This window comes from Cydia pomonella, chromosome 1 (assembly GCF_033807575.1).
Source record: "Cydia pomonella isolate Wapato2018A chromosome 1, ilCydPomo1, whole genome shotgun sequence".
NCBI classification, from domain to species: domain Eukaryota; kingdom Metazoa; phylum Arthropoda; class Insecta; order Lepidoptera; family Tortricidae; genus Cydia; species Cydia pomonella.
The window spans coordinates 17,025,318-17,035,250 of NC_084703.1; the positions used below are offsets into that span (position 1 = coordinate 17,025,318).

A 9,933-nucleotide genomic window follows, 5' to 3' on the forward strand; every position below is an offset into this window, starting at 1 on the left:
ATGATCAGTATAGCTGTTTTTGAGTCATCGCAAAAAGTTTCCCCTTCATAGTAAAAAGACGTACAGTTCATCCACAGTTCATCCCTTGGTTAATAATCTACTATACTTTAAGCTCCAGTTTAGCTTATTGTGACGGAAGAGTAACTACGGAACCCTACTCTGAGCATGGCCCGATATGCTCTTGGCTGATTTTTTATTAATTAATTTAATATCTATAGGAGGGGGATCCTTTAATTAAGTGAGGGCTAAAAGGGGGAGAGGTCAAGCCGAATCTCGCTAAGTCTCATATGGGAGGGGTTTTCGGGCAATAACAAATAGATTACACTATCTAAAAATTTGAGAGAATCAGATTAATTTTAGGTAAAACATGTTTCTAGACTAAAATATGTAAACGATTTCGAATACTAGTCTTTACTGGGAAAAAATTACCTTTTATATTTTAATTGAATCTACTAATATATTAACTGATTGTATTTATAATGTAACAAATTGACATTCCTTCTATTTGCTTTTACCAAGAAATAGTATTTTTTTACATTTGCATTTGGTTAGGGATAATGTGCATTTTGTTACAGTGACAATGTTTATTAATTAGTGTAATTTCCAACGATTCATTGTACGAGATAGTAGTTTAGTATGTGAAAACTTATATGATTCTGTTAGTATCATATAGAACGTGTCATTCACGAAGACGCGTGCCTCAACTCGTAAAGCCGTTATTAAAGGTTAGATTTTACAAATCGGTGCGTCATGAAAATAAAATGGTACGTCTCCTACACGTGAAGTCGGGATGTTTTTTAACTCTTCAACCCCATCGTGTAAGGTGTCGCAGGATAGGCATTTTATGACTATTTATTTATTTATAATATTTATTATGGGTCAAATCATGAAAGTACAACTTAATAAAGACTTTCAATGAAAACTATTTTGAATATAATCGGTTCAGCAGTTTTTGAGCTTACGCTAAAAGTGTTTCCTTCATAACATAAACGTCGCCATATTAAAAAACCTTTGATTGTTATGTAAAATGAATATAATTCAGAAAATAGCCAAGTTAAATCCTAAACTTTAATTACATCCCAAGTGAACTAGAATTTTGCACCCATATAGATCAGATCTCAATTCTTTTCCCGGCGAAGTCAACAATGACGCATATTCTTAATTCTTGATCATTGAACTTGGCTCTGGTTTAACAATAATCGTTTTGATGGGAGTATATATTTAAGCTTACTAAGCTTCCCTATATCCCATAAAGTATTTTAAGCATTTACTTTAAGTTATTTACATATTATTTACATAACTTATTAATATAGTAATGTATACAATCCTGGTATAGGTAATAGAGAGCATTTCAGTCTTGGTCAGGTCAGTACCTTGCTTAAGTAACTCAGCAACGAAGCTTGCTGAGTTGCTTAAGTAAGGTACGAGATTGAAAAGGCTGATTATATAACTACTGTATACAATATTTTTTCTACAAGTCATGTTAAAATAATACTTTTTTTATTATAAAACCTAAATAATTAATGAAAATTGCTAAGTATCTCAGTAAACAAAAATGTACTACAAAAGACATAAACGCGCGTTGAATGAATATGCTCATGAAATAGTTTTACATTTATGTCTTTGCAATGGGAGCGCGGCGCCAAGTGAAAGGTATTTTTTTATAGTTGACTACTTACAGCGTAGCGAAATAAATATTATAGTTGAGCTGGAAGCCCAAACATGAAATGTACTAAATAATAGTTTGGTATAGGAAATCTTAATTCAACCATTACAGTCGATGAGAACTAGGGTGGGTGGATGAGGCACCAGTAGTCAGCCTTTTTACGAAATTTCTATGTTCAAGAACGTCTCATTTGCCCACTAATTGACCAATAAGAATTATGAATGATTTTACTCATCAATAATTTAATAAAGTTTAATTTTTATAAAGAATAAAATGTAATTTAATTTAGCTTATGGAAATATTTCATTAAATATAATGCAAGGGCCTTTTTGCCAGTAATCAGCCCCCTGTCTACCAATACACAGCCTTTAAGTACCCAGTTTACAACCATCCCATTTTAACGGCTGGCTATTGGGTTCTGAGTTCCGTGATCTCAGTGTCCAGTGGTCAGCCACAGGATGACTACTGGGTATTTGATGTATTTCAATGAATTAAAGTCATAATAATGTAAATATTTAAAGGTGCTTGATTTAACGACTTACATTGCATTTGAAAAAAAAAAAACTTGAAACCTATGCTCGGCCTCTATCGGCTGACTTCTGGGTTTACGACCTTTTTAAAATTACTGCCTCAAACCCAGTAATCGGCCAGGGGAGGCTGACTATTGGATTTTGTACAATAAAGTAGTTCCCAATAGGCAGCCCCCTTAAAAATGTTACTTTAATATGGATTTATATATATTTTTTTTTACTTTTTCCAAATAAATTAAGTATTAATTACGTGAAGCAGTGCACATGCTTTTAAAAAAAAAAAAACAATTCGGCTGCTAACGTCTGATCAAAATACCATGTGACGCTCCAAAAAAAGTGGCGCATATGACATATCCCTTCATGTCAGAAGACAGCACTTCTTTGAAGTAGTGTTGTGGTTTATGCTAAACAATTCTTTTATAAATTAAGTTACTTTTCAATTCATACTTTATTAATCTATAATAACACCTACTTTTGGCAAGAAAATCTGAAAAACTTTGATATTTACAAGCAAAAATAAGCAAGAAAGGCTGACCACTGGTGCATGGCTGAGCACTGGTGCCTTTACCCTATACAACTTCAATAAAAGATTTCAATAAAAGAGTTTAGTTAATACCTATTGTAGTAAGTAGAATAAAAATTAAACGTCATTTTTTCATACAAAACATCTAATGTTTAAGATTAATAAATATAATTCCAAATATATTTCACTAGCGTATTTCTTTATGGCGTATTATTTTGACCTACGTTTTTGACCAGAGGGTTTGACTGAGGAGGCAATCCACTTAAATCCTTGACTGAGCTCTAGATTCAGTACGTCATATTCATATCGCCATCTTCCACGATAATGAAAATGATCTCGCTTTTTTTTTCTTATTGTGACGTGAACCAATGTACTTATTTGCGTTTGTTTTAATCATCTCACTCTCACTATACTGCATTCTCCACACCACAAATATTAATTACTACAATTTATTAACATTTCATGAATATTTTTTAAGCAAAAATCATTACTCAAAATGTAGCCCATATTTGCATGTATCAGTAATGTCAAACTTATGCTAGCAGAATAGAGCCTACGGCATTATTATTGGTGGTCTTGTTCGGTTTCACGAAGATTACAATTTTTTTAATTTTCCTTTTATTTTTAATTAACTTCGGACTCTACGCACATATATATTACTTACTATAAATGTGCATAGTTTACAATTTGCAAAAAGTCCAAAGAAAAAACTTGGCCCTTAAGTAAAACTTAAATTGCCATTCAAACAAAAAAAAAGTCTTTAATTCTTATGGCTTATTCTGAATAAGGAAATAAGTTATATTCATAAGCGATTGTCAAATCTAACAATTGTTGATAATCGTTTGTCCCTATCCGTCATATTGATATTTCTGTTTGTTCGAAAGACACAAAATTTTAACAAAGGTTTGCAAGGGGCGAAGCTTTTGTTTTACTTTGTTTTTCATAGTTTTTTTGAAAAGTTGGACCCCTAACTTTACACTTTAGTTTTTTTTCGGGACGATTATTTCCGAAAATATTAAAATTATCAAAACATGGGTTTTAGAGGACCCGTATTCATTTTTAAAGACGTATCCAACGATACCCCACACTATTGCGTTAAAGCGAAAAAAAAACATTTGTATTATAGGAGGTTAAGTACCCTAAAAAAGTTTTTTTGTAGGTATTGTTTTACCGTTCTGTTGCCGTGTATGATTTATGTGTCCATGCCAAATTGTACATTTCTAGCACTAACGATCACGGAGCAGAATCGCAGACGGACGAACAGACGGACATGGCGAAACAATAAGGGTTCCTAGTTGACTACCGAACTCTAAAAGAATGGTCTTTATAGTTCATGCAATAATGGCAAACAAAAGTGCCAATTTAGTTTTAGTTCTCCTGAAAACTTCACTTTTTTCACATCCAAACTCTAGGCGAGATATTACATTTCTAATAATAAGGTGTATTCGGGTAATTCTGAAACGAAAAAACACTAGAAAAGTGGCGGATAATTCCGAAAATGGACTCTTATTACAACGTAATATGAGTGGTTATTAAAAGAATTTCGTGATAAGGGGACAATGCGGGTAAGTGTAGCATACGGATAAGTGTGGCATACGGATAAGTGTGGCATACGGCTAAATGTGTCTATCTCTGTCAATGTGTAAACAGGGCTCAATATGAAGGCCAGCCACAATAGCTCATAAAAAGTATTACAGGTAATTAAGTATACAAAAAGTGTAAAAGGCGTACAGGAAGTAATGTACAAAGTCACGTGTAACTTTATCTTGAAAGAAGGTATAAATGAGTAACACAACTTCTAAGGGCCGGTTGCACTAACCACAGTTGACGGGCTGGTCAATGTCACCCAGCAGTGAACTATGAAACTTCCCATAGGTACGATAAAATGTATTAACCTAGTAGGTAATACGGACCCTGTCTGTCAACGAAGCTAGAGGTCCCGGTAAGGGTATGTTTTATCTGTAGATAATATATCGACGTATGTATGTGTCGTTGTCTAGTACATAGTATGCCTACTTATTGTGGGATTTGATTTGATTTGAGCACAATTGTCGTATAATAAATATATATTTAGTAATACATATTTAAGAGAATGAATGATGTTTGGAGAAACTGGAAATAGAATGAACATATTGCACTTATACGTTTAATTTCGAGTCAGTTAACAATGTTAACATAACCCACATCACCCACCATGAATAAAGACCATCGCTAAAATATGCATCGTTCTTAAATACACTTATTTTGAATAAATTGCTTATAATGATACTACAAGAAACAAGCTCACAAACCTGCAATAGAAGTTAAGTTTGTCATTAAGGAGAATCTGAAAATGTTACGAAGCAATCGAAAGGGTCGCAGCGAAGTTGTCCAACGGCTTTGCGCTTCGCGGCAAAGCGCGGTCAACGCTCGGCAAACTGCCGGACTTACAGGTTGGACATGGGGCAATGGAATCCGCGGGGGACAAAAAAGAAACGCGCCCGCGCAGCCGCTGGGCGCGCTCCTCGACTACTAACAACGGTTTAAGTACATACGGCCACGTCGGACGAGACGCATCCGCCCGCACTAACACCATAACCAGGCTGTGTTCAGGAGTCCACCGTGCGACTTCCACCACCCGCCAAGACTATCCGTGTCCGGATTATATGCTCGCATCTCAATGACTTACTATATCTTTGATCATGCACTCGTGCGTTACACACGAGTGCGCATGAATAGGTGCATTCTTGAAAGATAAAGCACCACTCAGATATTTAATGGTAATAAGCTAAACACTTTGTTGAAAAGTTAAACAAATAAACATGAATTAATTAACAAACATATAGAAAAGTCTAGACTTAAAAGACTAAAACATAATACTATAACTGTTTTAGGTATACTCACTTATTTTTTAAATAATACGCGCTACATGTTCAATATTCAACCCAGTTGACTATGATAAAATAAAAATACAAAATTCGAATACGGGACATGGAACTGCAGGTCATTAAAGTAAGTGGCAAGAAAAAAATCTACTTACATGGCGCTCATCGCCCTTTCTGAGAAATTGCGTGAAGCCGACCATTTTCTGGGAAGAGTGAGAACTTTTTACGCGCCAAATTCTTATTACAATACAGCTCGGATGCCAGCGCGCATTCCGGTGACGGACCGCAGGCGCACCCTACAACGGTTTATTATTTTTTAGTTCAGCTAGATAAGGTACCTATATCGGACCGATAGAAAGTTAAAAAACTGAGCAAGTGAGAGTCAGTTTCGCGCCCTGACGGTTCTGCATCTGCATAATATTTACGTTTTTCTTCCTTAAGGCCGACACCCGCTTGACCGGTTTAGTACATACAATGAAATGGTCCTCACATGCAACTGACTTGATCAACCATTATTAAAAGTTGATCAACATTAAAAAATAAAGGAATCGTTTTTTAGGGTTTCGTAATAGTCAACTAGGAATCCTAAGTTTCGCTATATCCCACTGTCTATATGTCCGTTCTTTACTTAACGCAGTGATCATAGTACCTACCTACCTACTAGGAAACTGCAATCACGCCCGCAAAGTGAAACGATAAAAAAAAACGAGTAAAAGTCCTTTTTCTCGTGTTGGTAAATCTATGGAGTGGAGTGTAGTTGCGGAGGTATTTAAAAAAATATTGGTTCTTTAATATTGTCTACTAGCTGTTGCCCGAGACTTTGTCCGCGTGGAATCTTATCTTGAACATTTAACATCTTTAGTAGGTGCATAATATTTATTACAATACTAATTTTATAATATATAATATCAGTAGCGGCTTTGCATTGATTCAAACTTTCAACGCATTCTTAAGTAATTAAGTGGATACATTTTGAAAACTTGTTAAGGTTTGGTACCCAAAAACAGGACCGTATTACTAAGACTCCACTATTCGTCTGTCCGTCCGTCTGTCTGTCACCAGGCTGTAACTCATGAACCGTTATAGCTAGATAGTTGAAATTTTCACAGAAAATGTATTTCTGTTGCTGCTATAATAATAAATACTAAGAACAAAATAAAATGAATCTCCCATACAACAAACGTGATTTTTTTCCGTTTCTTCGTAATGGTACGGAACCCTCCATGCGCAAGTCCGACTCGCGTGTGACCGGTTATTTTTTTCTTGTAGGTATACGTCATAAATGTAACCTGATGTGCTAACTTCAAGTTTCTGGCCATAGTAGCTTTGCGTTACTTACAAAATTCAACTCATTACTCCTTAGGGGATTAATTTTTATAAACGCTGAAATATGCCCACATACAAAGTTTCTAGTTCCGCATTTGAATTGTTTTTATCTGTATACTAATTTTTAAGCCCTTTTTCACCACCTTAGGGTTATAATTTTTATTTTTATTTGTTTTATTAGGGGATTAATTTGTATAAATACTGAAATTAGTATTCTTGTATTTTAATAATATATCTTTTTAACGAAGTTTTAAAACCCTAGCATAAAATAAAACTTGAACCCCTTCAAACTTTCATCTCCTTTTTCGACCCTTAGGGGTTGAATTTCCAAAATGTTGAAATCATTTTTCTTTGTACTCGGGTATTATGATTATCTTAGAAGTTTCAAAGCATTTGTAATGGATTCAAATATTTCTACCCCTTTTTAACCTAGTTAGAGGATGATTCGTTTAAAACGCAGAAATTACTTTTCTTGTATACTAACAATATGCAAATATACAAAGTTTCAAGTTCCGCACTCGAAAAACATTTTGATCTCCATACAAAATTTCAATCCTTGTTTAACCACCTCAAGAGATGCAATCCCTTTTTTAACCGCCTCGAGAGATGAATTTTCAAAAAAGCTTAAATATAGTTTTATTCTCCTTTAATAAAATACCTTTTTACGAAGTTTCAAGCTCCTCGCTTAAAATAAGATTTGAACCTAATACAAAAATATTTCAACCCCATGTTAACCCTTTAAGGGGAAGAATTTTAAAATACACTGAAATCACTTTTCATGTATTCTTATATGCCTTTATACAAAAATTCAAGACCCGCACTAACAAGAATTTTTGATCTCCATACAAACTTTCAACCCATTATTCACCACTTTAGAGGATGAATTTTCAAAAGCGCCGAAATTTGTTTAACGTTGAAATTACTTTAGTTAACAAGAGTAGTTAATAAAATACCTTTTTACCAAGTTTCAAATTCCTGGCTTAAAATAAAACTCGAACTTCACACAAACCTTCATCCCCTTTTTAACTCCCTTAAGGGTTAAATTCCTCAAAATCGCTTCTTATTTCTGTGTGTTCAGCATTATAAATGTAACCTGGTGAGCAAATTTCAACTGCCTGGCTTTTGTAGTTTCGGCTCTGCGTTGATGAGTCAGTCAGAACACAAGCATTTATATAGATATAGATTTTTTTCAAATCGTATCAACACTTGTAATATTTTCCCCCAATATTGACTCAATTGTCGGAAGTACCTACTCTGACCAGGAAATTACATAAATGTTCTGGAGAGCCGTCTACCGCAGCGCCTGCGAGACGATAGTGCCAATTGTAAACCGCTTCCCCCACCTAATCGCTCAGCTATGGTTCCGGACGGTGTCATTGACCGTACGAAGCCGGAAATAAACACTCCTCCTACAGTTCCGTTCGACGGAACTCCTTAGTGCATAAATACTTCATTTCTGAAGGTACCTATTGGTAGGATATGCAACATAAAATTTGCTGCATATACTTACCTATTCGCTAATTTTTGTTTTGTCATATGTCCACATTAAGCTTGTCTTGTCTATTTTTACGATTCCGTACCCAAAGGGTAAAACGGGACCCTATTACTAAGACTCCGCTGTCCGTCCATCTGTCATCTGTCATCTGTCTCATAAACCGTGATAGTTAGACAGTTTAAATTTTCACAGATGATGTATTACTGTTGCCAAAATAACGACAAATCCTAAAAAACAGAATAAAATACATATTTAAGGGGGCTCCCGTACAACAAACGTGACTTTTATGTCGTTTGTATAAATAATAGTACGGAACCCTTCGTGCGCGAGTCCGACTCACATTTGGCCGGTTTTTTAAACTTGTGTTAGCGACCTCCCTAACGCCTCTACCCTACTACCAAATCTATGAAAGCTAGCTAGCTATTCTAATTACCTTTGGGGCCTGTTTCACAATGTCCAAGTAAAATCCTTAATAAGCTACTTGCCTCTAATAAGCTTAACTGGTAGATAAGGTTTTGCAGGAAATTTTTCTGACAGTTTTTGTTATTTGTTATCCAATATTTTACTTGGACATTGTGAAACGGCCATTAATATTAAATTATATTTCCATAGATTTAATTAAGAGGGAAGAATAGCTTTGCGATCCTAGCGAAATAACGGTACTTTTTCTTTGAAATGCCATTTCGGGGAAAAGGTTTTCCACTAACTAAATCTTAACAAATCACTTTGATTTTGATGTCGATCGCTTCAGCATAATATATTCTAGGTTTATAGGTTTCGCTTTTTTTATTGCATTTTTTTAAAGGAAAATCTATAAACCTATAGGTAGTTTTCATTGTGTCAGTAATATACAAAAGAAAAACATGGAGAATGGAAAATATTTAGAAATGGAAAAACGTTTTCTCTTTATGTATGGACGATCACGTGGTATACTTCCTTCTTAAGCACGGTTATATGAAGTTTTCAAAATCTTCGTGGGTGCAGTTTTCAAAATTTTCGTGGGTGCACTTTCCAAAGTTTTCGTGGGTGCAGTTTTCAAAATTTTCGTGGGTGCAGTTTTCAACAAATCACATCCATTTTCATGAGAGGTGTTTCGTCACTTCAGAAAGAAACACATCTGCTAACCCTTATTTTGTCGAAAGACAAAACTTTGTTAAGTCTAAATAAAATAAAATAAAAAAGTCTAGATAGAAAACAGAAACACAATAAGAGAATTGATTGAGTATGCGATGCTAATGACAGGGATAAAGCCACTAACTCTCTATTCGCATCGCGTGCCGACCGCTGGCGAACGACGCGAACAATCGCTACAGGCGAACCAGCCGGCCTAGCCGAGGTGACGAATCGCTATCGCTACGACCACGAAACGCTTTGTGTCTCTCTATCACTCTGCCATATTATTGCGACTACAACATGTTGACTACGCACCCAATATTTTTACCCCCGACGCAAAAAGAGGGGTGTTATATGTTTGACACCAATGTCTGTCTGTGTGTCTCTCTGTTTGTCTATGGCATCCGATGCGGTTT

The 9,933-nt window shown here is 35.2% G+C and overlaps 1 protein-coding gene across 2 annotated transcripts in view; it reads right to left on the reverse strand.

Annotated features, from left to right (window-relative positions):
* The window catches only part of LOC133516966 (uncharacterized), a 123,816-nt gene extending 118,503 nt beyond the window's left edge, over window positions 1-5,313 (reverse strand). The window contains exon 1 of one of the 2 annotated variants that reach the window (XR_009799309.1): window positions 5,011-5,029. The gene's annotated coding sequence lies outside the window, so the exon portion shown is untranslated. Of the gene's footprint in view, window positions 1-5,010 lie in introns of both variants that reach the window. The other variant, XM_061850067.1, reaches the window with a different exon arrangement.
* Between the last annotated feature and the right edge of the window lie 4,620 nt (window positions 5,314-9,933).